Here is a 13980-nt window from a genome sequence, read left to right as displayed (position 1 = left end):
TAAAGATTTGGAATAGGTATGTACAAATACTACTATATTTGGCAATATAAGAGGCAGATCAATATTAGGAAAACTAATATAACAGCTATGTTTTTAAAACAAAAATTAATCACATCGAGGATAGCAGAGTTGTATTCCTAAATTTGAGCACGCGATAGTAATCCAAAAAAGGTGATACATACTATTCGGCGTGTAGACACCTGAATCTGAAGAGAGCCAGCGGCGGAAACATACGTGCTCTTGTAAAGTTGCAATTAGATTTGTTACTTTCCTTTTGATGATCAGCGGCGTACGGAGGTAATAGTCCCTCGGCGTGCTGTCCCGGCCGGTGACAGCCGCCCGTGCGGCAGGAAGTAAATGAGAGCTGAGCGCTCTGTAACGTTGCAGCTGACAGGACCTTCGGAGATTTCGGGTCACGTGTCCAATACATCACGTGGTGCCCCTGTTGAAAGTACGAAGCACTGTAGGAGCCAAGATTAACCAACGCTTTTTGGAATAAACACGGATTCCTTCTTCAGGGTTGGCTCCCGTTGTGCTTTGCTGGCTATATATAGCCTTGGCTCCCACGTTACATATCAATCAAATGCGAAGAGTTCGACTCCATTATTAAGTCCCTTCGGTTTGAGTGTATCTAATTAAAAAATAAATCTAGTTTCCTCCCTAGACATTTGCTTGATGTAGTCACCTTTGCGCCAATCTTTATGGACCACCTTAATCCCAGACACTTTTATCCCTTGTAGGGAACCCCCGTGATGGATTGAAAAATGTTTTGAAAGTGGGTGGTCACCATATTTTTTCTTTATATTACGGAGATGTTCGCAAATTCTCCTGCATAGGGGGCGTTTCGTTCGTCCTATATAGAGCTTTTTGCAGGGACATTCAATCGCATAAATCACTCCTTTGGTGGTGCACGTAATAAAATCAATAATTTCTATCTGTGACCCATTATGAGATGCCACGAATTTTTGTTTCTTTAGGCTTAGTGATCTACACATCCTGCATTTCTGGCATGGAAAAAAGCCTTTTATTATTTGTTTAAAAGGACCTACATACTTCTCTATTGTGATTGGGCGCTTTACAGTGGGGGCGACAAGGAGGCCTACATTTCGTGCTTTTCTAAACACAAAGCTTGGATGGTTTGGCAGTCTATCTCCAATAACTTTGTCATCCTTCAGAAGCGACCAGTGTTTTTTCACAATCTTTCTGAGTATGTGAGTGTTTGAGTTATATTGTGTGATGATAGGGATAGATACCCTATCATCACTCTCCACACGGGTATCATCCTTCCTCATCTGATTACTACGGAGCTGCTCCCTGGAGATATCTCTCACATCATTTCTTGTTCCAATCAATTGGTTGCGGTCATAGCCCTTATTCACAAATTTCTCTATCAAAATATCAGTTTCTTTAATATAGTCATTCCCTTTGGAACAATTTCGGTTTAGTCGCATAAATTGGCTGCGTGGGACATTAAGTAGCCATCTTGGGAGATGACAACTCCCCATAGAGATAAAACTGTTAGAATCTGTTGGGTTATTGTTTGTTTGAATTTTACCGTTTTCAATAAAAATATTTAAATCCAAAAAATAAATACTTTCTTTATTTATAGTTGCAGAAAATTGGAGATAAAAATCATTACTATTAATGCTAGTTAAAAACTGGTTCAGTGAGACGTCATCCCCCTCCCATATAAAGAGGATGTCGTCTATGAATCTAAGCCATAGGGCCAGGCCCGCGCGCAGACAGCCCCCCCAGAAGATGTGGAGATCCTCCCACATACCCACGTAGAGGTTTGCATAACTGGGCGTGAACCTGGTCCCCATGGCTGTACCCCACTGCTGGGTGTAGTAGTCCGCCTTATATTTAAAAACATTGTGTGTTAAAATAAAGACTGCGCAACCCTTTAAAAAATTAATTTTAGTTGAAGAAAAAAGTTGAGATGAATTTAAAAAGTGGCTCATTGCTGTTGTGCCTTTTTCATGCTGTATAACCGTACATAACGAGGCTACATCCAGCGTGCCAAATATATACCGTAGTTTTCTTTCCATTGTGTGTTATTCAGGACTTGTAGTACATGTTTACTGTCTTTTAAATAAGCCGGTAGTGTTGGAACCAATTTCTGCAGAAAACAATCCACATAATGAGATAAATTTGAAGTCAAACTTCCAATTCCAGAGATAATAGGGCGGCCTGGAGGGTTAGTTGAATCCTTGTGGATTTTCGGAAGGTGGTAAAAGATAGGGGTCCTAGGGTGTGATGTATAAATATAATCAAACTCCTGTTTATTTATTAGGCCCTCTTCTAGGCCTTTGTCCAGATTTGTTTTTTTTTTGTCATGTGTAAATTGTGCTGTGGGGTCATTATCTAGTCTTTTATAAGTCCTTGTGTCGCCCAAAAGGCGTCGTGATTCTTTGTCATGGTAAGACTCATCCAAGATGACGATACCGCCCCCTTTATCTGCTGGACGGATCACGATATCCCCTCTTTGTTGCAAATTATAGATGGCTTCTCGCTCTTTTTTTTGATAGGTTAAATTTAAATTTAGAGCATTTTTTCTCACTAGTGGTCTTTATATCATTAATAACATTTTTCTGAAAGGCCTCAAAGGCTTCAGAATATTCATTTAGAGGGTTGAATGTTGACTTAGGCCGTAGGTTGGTATAAATGCCCACTTGTATATTATTACTCGGCATAGTGTATTCAATAGGATCTTTTTTTATAAAATGTTTTTTTATTGCCAATTTACGCATAAATTGCTTGACCCCAATAAAGGCCTGAAATTTATTAAATTTGGTGGCTGGGGCATATTTTAAACCCTTTTGTAGCAAACGGGTTTCATTATCCTTTAATTTGTATTTACTTAAATTGTATATTTTTTGTATGTCACCCGTTACTTTTTCGCATAGTTTTTTCTTTTTTTGGGAGAGTTTCCCCGCCCTACAGCCCCTGAGATGTGCCTTTTTTGGCTCAATTGAAAAAACGGATTAATAGTCCTTTGGACGTTTTGAATTTGCTGTGATCTTGTTTTTGTTCTAATCTGCGCCATAGAAGCTCCGCTAATATGCGGTTCTAATGAGTTGTTTATAGGTGACTCCGTTGTAGGATCCAGAATCTCAAAATGATTCTGCGTTGCCAAAGGAGTCACAGTCAACGCCAAATCCTCAGGAGTATCATTGAACTCCGTCTGTGTAATAATTATAGGGGTGGGGTTACCCTGAGGGTTTATCGTAATCGGTTCATCATTAGTTTCGGAAATAGGGGTGGGGGTAGGTGTAGGATGTACTGAAAATTCTTCCTCTGATGAATTAGCAGATAGAAGACTACCATCCGCTTGATCTATTGTTTCAAGTTCATTATACCTTATTCTTGATTCAAAGGAAGGGATGGCATCATGACCAAACTTCTTTTTCTTTTTTTCTATTATATCTTTTTCTTTATTGTTCACCCGGTTTTTTATACTATTAGAAAGACTTCTTATCTCTGGGTGATCCTTATAGGGATCAATTTCTTTAAACAGTCTCGAAATTTCGCATTTACTAGCCATTAATTGGTCCTTTCTTTTATTTATAATAAAGGAGACTGCTTGTTTGGAGAAGGTTTTAAGTAAAGTACACTACCCTTCTAAGCTTCTGTATATATTAACAGTTAAGACCATATATATTTGGACAGAGACAACATTTTTCTAATTTTGGTTATAGACATTACCACAACGAATTTTAAACAAAACAATTCAGATGCAGTTGAAGTTCAGACTTTCAGCTTTCATTTGAGGGTATCTACCGTATTTTTCGCTTTGTAAGACGCTCCGGATTATAAGACGCACCCCAAATTTTGAGGAGAAAAATAGGAAAAAACTTTTTTTAATAAATTGGTGGGGCTTCTTATAATCCATGTGTCTTATTGCTTACCAGGGGTTGTGGCTGCGGTGGATCAGGGTCCCAGGGTCATTGCTGGAGGCAGGAGTGGAGCATTGCTGCAGGCTGGGATGAGGGGGTCTGCAGGGGGGCTCCGGTGCTGAAGGGCTCTCTCCGGTGCTGCAGGGGGCTCTGCCGACATTTTGTGAAAGGCCAGAGCCCCCGGCAGTTAGTCCATGCTTTCCTGTGCGGTGGACTTCGGGAAAATGGCCGCCGGGAGGCGGCGCATGCGCTGATGGATATCTTGGGACCAAGATCTCGAGAGATGAAATCTCAGCCCTGAAATCTCATCTCCCGAGATTCCGGCGGCCATTTTCCCGGAGTCAGTCATACAGGAAAGCATGGACTAACTGCCGGGGGGCTCTAGTCTTTCACAAAATGTCGCCAGAGCCCCCCGCAGCACCGGAGCCTCCAGCATCACCCGGGGCAGCAGCGGACAACCACGGTGGCGGGCGGCAGCAGAGGCGGACAACCGCAGCAGCGATGGCGGGCGGCAGCGGTGGCGGACAACCGCGGCGGCGGACACTCCCTCATCCCAAAATCCAACAAGCACCAAAAGCGGAAGTCAATGTCATATTTTTCCATAAACCGGTAAATTTTATTAAATATTTTTAAAACAACAACAATAAAATATATCAAGCAATTAAAACAAGTAATTCTAACAGTGGAGACAACATATGCAAGTACACCGCATAATAACTTCATGTAGCACATACAGTACAAGGAGTATGCAGCAAGCTAATAAGGTGCATGGGTAATATGTATAGCTAGATTTTATATTGCTGAAGTTCTAAATATAGGGTTAAATTATTAATACATATAAAGCTGTCCCAACAGTGGACCACACTAGATAACCCTATAGGAATATATGTGGCGGTATATATAACCTAATAAAGTGCATAGTGCATTTTGCTCAACTATTACCACCACATAGCCTCCATACCAACAGCTTAGCTGCCCTCAATGAACAAACTTCTTATTCATCAGTAATCCTATAGGTCCCATAAATCAGTATATATCAAATATAAGGATAGATTGTGCTTCGTTCGGAATGTTCCCCCGGACGAAGCTAAACGCGAAACGCGCGTTGGGGCTCAGGACCGCATATACAGGTTATGTAGCACAATCTATCCTTATATTTGATATATACTGATTTATGGGACCTATAGGATTACTGATGAATAAGAAGTTTGTTCATTGAGGGCAGCTAAACTGTTGGTATGGAGGCTATGTGGTGGTAATAGTTGAGCAAAATGCACAATGCACTTTATTAGGTTATATATACCGCCACATATATTCCTATAGGGTTATCTAGTGTGGTCCACTGTTGGGACAGCTTTATATGTATTAATAATTTATCCCTATATTTAGAACTTCAGCAATATAAAATCTAGCTATACATATTACCCATGCACCTTATTAGCTTGCTGCATACTCCTTGTACTGTATGTGCTACATGAAGTTATTATGCGGTGTACTTGCATATGTTGTCTCCACTGTTAGAATTACTTGTTTTAATTGCTTGATATTTTTTTGTTTTAAAAATATTTAATAAAATTTACCGGTTTATGGAAAAATATAACATTGACTTCCGCTTTTGGTGCTTGTTGGATTTTGTTGTGTTGATGGAAGTGTCATACATATAGGCCAGTTGATCTATATATGGAAACTCCCTCATCCCAGCCTGTAACGGTAAGCGGTCAATCCGCTTTGTAAGACGCACCCCCATTTCCCCCCAAATTTGGACAAAGAAAGAGTGATGGGGTGCTATGCCAGATGACCTGGCCTCCAGTCACCAGACCTGAACCCAATCGAGATGGTTTGGGGTGAGCTGGACTGCAGAGTGAAGGCAAAAGGGCCAACAAGTGCTAAGCATCTCTGGGAACTCCTTCAATATTGTTAGAAGACCATTCCCGGTGACTACCTCTTGAAGCTCATCAAGAGAATGCCAAGAGTATGCAAAGCAGTCATCTAAGCAAAAGGTGGCTACTTTGAAGAACCTAGAATATAAGACATAATTTCAGTTGTTCCACATTTTTTTGTTAAGTATATAATTCCGCATGTGTTAATCTGGCTATTAGGAGCAGTGCCTAGTAAAAGGCTGTAAAGGCACAGATGATTGGCCTCGGGGAGACCAAAACATCCAACACCGCGGAGATGGATGTTGGATGGATGTTGGATGTTTTGATCTCCCCGAGGCCAATCATCTGCGCCTTTACAGCCTTTTACTAGGCACTGCTCCTAATAGCCAGATTCCTACTCCACACTGATGAGGGGCAAACACCCCGAAACAGCTGTTTGTGGATGGATACCATGCTTGGCATAGGTGGTTTTCGTGTATTGGATGTTTCCTTTATTGGATGCTGCCCTTCCCGTGGTTGTTCCTTCCCGGGGAAAGGCCTGGCTATTCACTGCTTGCGTTGAGAAACACGTGATGGTGTCTCCGCAGATATCCTACATGAATTTGCATATTTCCCATAAGGGATGGGGGCAGTGTTCTGGATCACTGCGTTGAGAAACACGTGATGGTGTCTCCGCAGATATCCTACATGCATTCGCATATTTCCCATAAGGGATGGGGGCAGTGTTCTGGATCACTGCGTTGAGAAACACGTGATGGTGTCTCCGCGGTGTTGGATGTTTTGGTCTCCCCGAGGCCAATCATCTGTGCCTTTATATCTCTGTACTCTGACCTCTGTGTCCCCCCCGTGTGCTTGTCTAGCTCTTGCTTTATCCTGCCTTGATTTTTCCCTTCTAGTGCCTGTCTTTCCCTTAGCCTCTGGAGGTTCCCGGTTCCTGCTCCGTTCCCTTTGGTCCTCAGATTCCGTTTCCTACTCCTACTTCTGGATCCAGCATTTCCGTTGCCCTTTTCCTTGTCTCCCTATTAACCGGTGCCCTTTGTATTCCCACAAGATTCACGCATTATTTCCTTGTCTTCTACAAGCCACCCCCTTGGTACCGGCTGTCGTGGTATTTGACCTCCCTAGGCCTGCCCCTGGCAATCCCTGTATAGCGGTCGGTTCCACTAGGTTACCTCACCCGGGGAGGGTTTGGTACTGCATCCCAGAGGGTCCACTCTAGGAGGCGTAACAGAATAATCAGGCCATGGACCCTGCTGGTGTCTCTTTTTCTGCACTAAAGGAGTTGGCATTTTTGCTAGAAAATCAAAACCGCATTATGTCTTTTATGCAGTCCATGGAGTCATTTTTGACTTCTCGGAAGTCCTCTGATCCATTTAATGCCACTCAGCTAGCAAGTCTCCAGCAGGAACTCCCCCAGCAGCGTGACACAGTCGTGCATGCTTAGTTATATGGCCTCAGTAGGCGACCGTTTGTATAACCTTCGGTCCTTTGCCACGGCCTCCGCTCAGGTCTTATCTCGGGATCCAGATTCCGTCTCCATGCCTCATCCCCGTCCCGCTTGCGAAAGCCGCCCAGGTATAATGGCGATCCCAAGCTGTGTAGAGGCTTCTTGAATCTGTGTTGCCTCCACTTTGAGCTTCTACCTCAGCAATATCCTACTGACCAGGCCAAAGTGGTATTTGTAGTCTCACACTTGGAGGGGGAGGCTCTGGCTTGGGTAAATCTACTGTGGGAGCGTGATGATCCCATAGTTTCTCAGCTGCCAACCTTTCTGGAGACCTTTTCGTAGAGTGATGAGCCGGGTCATCTGGCCTCTACTACTGAGTCCTTCAATCTCCATCCAGGCTCACTAACAGTCGGCCAATATGCCATTCACTTCCGCACCTTATCCTCTGAGTTGGGGTGGAATAATGAGGCGTTGGTCGGAGCTTTCTATTGGGGACTGTTGGGCAGAATTAAGGATGAACTCGCTGGCTGGGATACTCCAACTTCTCTAATTTCCCTTGCTACACGTATTGACCTACGCTTCCAAGAGTGCTCTCGTGAATCCGTCTGGGAGAGAAGATCTACTTGTCCATCTTCATCTATCCATAGGCCACTCAGTCCACGACCAACGTGCCTCCCACCGCTACTGCAACTGAACCTATGCAAGTGGACCGGCTCAAAATGTCGGAACAGCACCGAAGAGAGAGACTCGCGCAAGCCTGTGCTTTTAGGCTGTGTGCACACGTTGCTGATTTTTTGCGTTTTTCGAAATAAAAACGCTATAAACCCGCAAAAAAACAGCATAAAATATGCATCCCATCATTTAGAATGCATTCCACAATTTTTGTGCACATGATGTTTTTTTTCTGCAAAAAAAACGCATCGCGGTAAAAAACGCAGCATGTTCATTTAGGCTGTGTGCACACGTTGCCGATTTTTCGCATTTTTTTCGCGATAAAAAAACCCACAAAAACCGCATACAATATGCATCCCATCATTTAGAATGAATTCCGCAATTTTTGTGCACATGATGCGTTTTTTTCCATGAAAAAAATGCATCGCGGTAAAAAACGCAGCATGTTCATTAATTTTCCGGCTATTTTTGTGGATTTCCCACTATAAAATGCATTGGGAAATGTCCGGAAAAAAACGCGGCAAAACGCCTGCAGATTTCTTGCAGAAAATTTCTTGCAGAAAATTTCAGGTTTTTCTCAGGAATTTTCTGCAAGAAATCCTGAACTTGTGAACATAGCCGTTTTTTGCGGATTTCCCACTATAAAATGCATTGGGAAATGTCTGGAAAAAGCGCACCAAAAACGCGGCAAAAATGCATACAGATTTCTTGCAGAAAATTTCAGGTATTTCTCAGGAATTTTCTGCAAGAAATCCTGAACGTGTGAACATAGCCTTACTGCGGAAGTGATTCTCACTTACTTCGCTCCTGTTCTGAGAGGCTGGGAAATTCCTCCACCTACAACAGGTAAGGGAGGTCTCCCTAGGTCCATGTGATTCCTCCCTACCCCTAACCTTGTCTGTCCAGATTATTTTGGGTCCTAAATGCTACTCTGAGGAGGCTTATGTGGAATCAGGCACGGCAGGGAATTTCATTAGGCTTGAGGAGGACTACAAATGTCAGATTCCAGTCAAAACACTAGCGAATCCTCGGTTCATTGCTTCGGTGGATGACAAACCCTTGCAGGAGACCATTACTAAGGTTACCGAGGAAGTGGAGTTGCGGGGGGGAGCCCTGCATCGGGAGAAGATAGCTTTCTACGTTTTACCTAATCTGTCTCATACATTTCTTTTTGGTCTTCCCTGGCTCAGAGCACGTGAACCAACCCTCGATTGGCGTTCAGGTGACATACTTTTTGGGGTCAGTTTGGTCAGGAACGGTGTCTGCTGTCTGTCTGTCCAATTGGTTGTTCATGGCCCTCTTCAGCTCCCGCTGGGTTACCATCTGCCTATTGGCCTTTTGCGGATGTCTTCAACAAGAAAGAGGTGGAGAGTCTCCCTCCACATCGACTGTATGACTGTCCAATTGAGCTCGTTCCTGGTTCCACCTCTCCTAGGGGCAGAATTTACCCGTTGTCTCCCGTTGGTATCGCTGCCTTCAGAATCACCCAATCTATTAATATTAAAAAAAATCCAATTGGTAAATGAAGTAATGAGAAAAAAATTAAAAATGTCAATAAGCCCTCATTGAGCCCCACATCTCGAAAAATGGACACGCTGCAGGTCTCTAAATATGGTGTCTTTTTTTTTTTTTTTTTTTTTTTAAACCAAACTTTGGATTTTTTTTCACCACTTAACCCCTTTCTGGCATTGGACGTACTATTCCGTCCATGTGACCTGGGACTTACTTCCCGTGGATGGACTAGTACGTCATTACCGATCGGTCCCACACACGGATTCTCACAGCTGACACCCGGCACTGTGTGCCAGGAGTGGTCACGGACCGCTCCCGGCACTTTAACCCATGGAACACTGCGATCAAACATGATCAAATGCAGAGTGAAGGACCTTCGATGACGTGACGGCTTGTGATTGGTCGCGTGACCGCTCATGTGACCGCTTACGCGACCAATCACAAGCCGCGACATCATCGCAGGTCCTACACTCACTGCATTCTTAGGAACGGAGGCTGCCGGTTACACCGCTAAGGTCCAGGGTCCGCCGGAGGGGTGAGTATATCCATATTTTTTATTTTTATTCTTTATTTTTTACATGAATATGGATCCCAGGGCCTGAAGGAGAGTCTCCTCTCTTCCAGACCCTGGGAACCATACACTGGGAACTTCCGATTTCCGATATCACAAAAATATCGGAACTCGGTATCGGAATTCCGATACAGCAAATATCGGCCGATACCCGATACTTGCGGTATCGGAATGCTCAACAGTAATCATCGGAGACCCGGGCCTCTCTACCTTCCAGAGTACCCCCAGGACAGGGATAGTTAGGGTCCTGTTACAGGGACAGTTTGAGGACCCTCTCTCCCTTACCGAAGACCCTCACAGTTTGACCTAATGGTTGGTTAGTCTCAAATCACACTAATTAGTTCACCTATGTTAAAAATGTATTTACAATGACAATAGCATAGAACTAATTAATGTGATTTGAGACTAACCAATTGTTAAGACTGTGATGTCATTATGGATAGTATAATTGATGGAATGCATTATTCAGTTTGAAATAGCCTGATGAAGGAGCTGGACCGGCTCCGTAATGTGTAGCTCAATAAAAATAACTTTTAAAAGTAAGGAAAACTCTCCCTTGATCCTTGGCAGCTCTTCTGGAAGCCCATTTTTATTTATTTTTTCTCTCCTGAAACTCCCGCTCTGGACATATGGTGGAGGTTTAGAAGGCACAGCTGCCGCCATAGAGGATCATTCACGTCAGGGTTGTGCCTGAAGGTGCACAACTGATCGAGGAGAGTAGCAGTCACTCACCCTAACCAAATATCTGTTGATCCGCACAAGGCGCTTTCTATTCAATTCTCTGGATTATTGTGTGGGGAGGCACATTGTATGGACCCCTGTAGTCTTGATTCCAGGTACACTAGTAGTTCAGCATCATATTGATTTAGCGGCAGAACCAGTGGTACGGCATTTCTCCAAAGTGTCCCAGGAGCAATTTTTCAACACAACGATAGAACGCATGTTGCTTGAGCTGCTGTGAGCAACCTGTGTGATGCAACCGTAATAATAACCTCATTGATAGAATACTAAGATGTGTAAATGCGTGCATATCTGCATAAGGTACTCATACACTAAATAATTCAAGATGTTTTGAAAAAGTTGTTTTCATCATTTGCATATCATTAACAACATACCTATCGATCCTCTAATTTCTTTTTCAAATAATTTTTATTGGGAATTTTAACTTTTAACAGGGAAGGATAAGTTAGGAAGGGATGGAAAGGAAGGGTGGGATATGGAGGTAGGGAAAAATAAACCCCTATAGCAATAGGGGAGACAGGCAATCATATAGTAGATTAGTATAACATAATAGCTTAAAATTAAGTAATGTAGTGATCTACGAAAATAGCATAAATAATGCTTTGTGGAGGGTCGCTAAGTAAACATCTAGTACTGTCATAAAACAAAATGACGCAGTAAGCCAAAAAACTGATATGAGTAATGCTATGTACAGATTTGCTAAATAAACATTTGAAGGTAGGCTATAAAAATGGCATAAATAATGCTTTGTGTAGATTCACTAAGTAAACAACTAGTAACCAGTAAGTAGTAGAATATGAATGCCCGTCATGAACTTTAAGCTTGATATATGGTAGATGGTAGCTTGTCATGTACAGGAACACCTCCGGATGATCCCGTGACTATGTGGGCAGCAAAAAAAAAGTCTGGCTCAGTATCAAGGCTAATTATTGGGAAGGATATATGATTTTATGTATGGGACAGGACTGCAAGTCAAGTAGGACCAATGGAGGCTCTAGAAGGATTCAGACCATGTCGCTGCAGAAAGGTCATACCCTCCTCTGGTGTTGCAATATGTACAGTTCCAGACAAAAATTTCACCAAAATAGTGGAGGAAGGCGACCATGAATAAGCAAAATGGGACCTCCGGAGCTCCCGTGTGACGGATGAAAAATCTCGTCGCTTTTTCAAAGTGTCCTTAGACAAGTCTCTGAAGAATGTTAGGTGGCCATATGAGGAGAGCAGAAAGCTTTTTTCGGAGGAGAGGTCAAACAGTTTACCCCTAACCCAGGCTGGGAAAAAAGACAATAATGTCTCTTGGCACATCTGATGGGAGGTACACAGGTCTTTTAATTCTATAGACTCTTTCTATAATATTGGGTTCGTTGAGATCAGGAAAGAATTTAGAGATCATTTTGTGAATATAGTTTTTCAAGTGAGGGGGTTTAACGGATTCCGGGACACCCCTAATTTTCACGTTGCTTCTACGCCTATGATCTTTGAGAGTCGCCAAGTTACATTTGAGTGAGTCTGTCTCTTTGCATACTATCTAGTAAGGCTGAGGACATAGGAGGGGTTGGAAAGATATCCGAATGGGGAAGATCACAGCCCCCAGGGGAAAAGTCCTCCACACTGCTGTCCGAAGAGAATACAGAGGGTTCGTATGAATCATGTGTAGATGAAGAGTGATCACAGAGGGAAGATCTTGAGGAAGTTTAAAGATGAGGAGGAACCCAGGCTTTCCGCAATGGATGTCAGTGCATCCTTTATGTATGACTCTGATTCTGTATTATTATAGGATGATCCAGTATTTGGCGGATTAAAAGAGACTTTATCTAGTATTAGGAGTTGTTCCTTCAATTTTTTGTTAAAATTGTCGCAGAAATCCTTCATCAAATTGTCTATAGATAATTGAGTGAGCTCTCACCTCCCCCATATCAGGGAAAGAGCATGATGTCTCTGTGATGGGATTTCCCCCCCTGTTGGAACAGACATTGGGACTCTGTAATTGTGCATTTTGTGTGTTGTAATTTGAGTATAGTGCACCTTCCGGTCTGGCTGGCGTTATTTTTGGACCGTTAGTTTTAAGCCCCTCCATCATCTGGGGACTGGAATGGGGCACAAACTCTGGGGCATCATAGTTTAATGCTTGGCTGACAGCTTGTTTTCTTGCCTCCCTGGATGTAGTAGTAATGCTGTAAACTGTGTGCAGAGTAGTTGGCGGGGTTTCCTCCCTTCCCCTGCTCCCCCTCCCCACCGGCATAGATGCAGCTGCCGCTGTGTTCTTGGGTGTTGTGCCGGTCTTGGGGGCTGGGGCAGAGGGTCTAAGGGACTTCAGAGAAGGTGTTGCTCACGTTGAGAGCTCACCTGACAATTCCCCTGCAGCTGCGACAGTCCTCTCCGGGAGTGGTGCAGCCGCTAGTTGTGGGCGGGGCTCCATCCCCGACTCTTCTCCCCGGCCTCTTCAGTGCGTGCAATGCCGCAGCTCCCGGTCTGAACCCGGAAGTCGCACCGGCCTGGGAGCTGTGATCGGAGGGTCCCGGGAGTCCTGCAGCACGAGGCGAATGAAGCGCCGGCTCACCCGATGTCTTCTCCGCTGTCAGGTTGCGGCTCTGTCCTCTGGGGGCGGCGCCGCTGCATACCACGGGCGAAGCCGTGGGCGGGTCCATGGGCAAGGTCTCCTCCCCTCTCCTGCTTCCAGGCCTCGCCAGCTCAGGCGAGGCCGCGGCTTTGGGCCTACCTGCGACAGTAGCTCCGATTCTTGCAGGGATACCGGTGGGTCCTGCAGATTTCTGTGCGGGAGCCGCTGTGGACGGAGGCTTTTCCAGGGGTCCTCCTGTGGATGAAACCGGTCTGGGGCTTGATAGCACCGATGAGTGCAGCCTCTTGTCCCTCTGTTTGTGCAGGCCAGCAGCAAGGCCACGGCTGGGGACCGCATGTCCCTGGGTTGCTTGTGCCCTCTTAAAAGCCATTTTTTTCATTGTGTATCCAAGTCCTGAACACTTTAGCTGAAGTCTTAAGCACTTTCTTCCCAGAAAAGTAAGAAAATTGCCGCTTATAATAAGGGATTTAGCAGGAGCTCCTGTGACACAGGTCTGCTCCCAATCCCTAGCAAGCCACGCCCCCCCTCAATCCTCTAATTTCAATAATTCCCATGGTTTTCCAATTTCAGTGTTGAAGGGTATATTTGTTACGGCCTCTGGTTATACTCACCTTGCTTCCCGGATCCCTCGCCGCGTCCCACCTGCTCTTCCGGGTCCTCAGCCCAGATCTCATTCCCCA

The sequence above is a fragment of the Ranitomeya variabilis genome, chromosome 5, assembly GCF_051348905.1.
Source record: "Ranitomeya variabilis isolate aRanVar5 chromosome 5, aRanVar5.hap1, whole genome shotgun sequence".
Taxonomy (NCBI): domain Eukaryota; kingdom Metazoa; phylum Chordata; class Amphibia; order Anura; family Dendrobatidae; genus Ranitomeya; species Ranitomeya variabilis.
Note: the sequence above shows the minus strand (reverse complement) of the source record.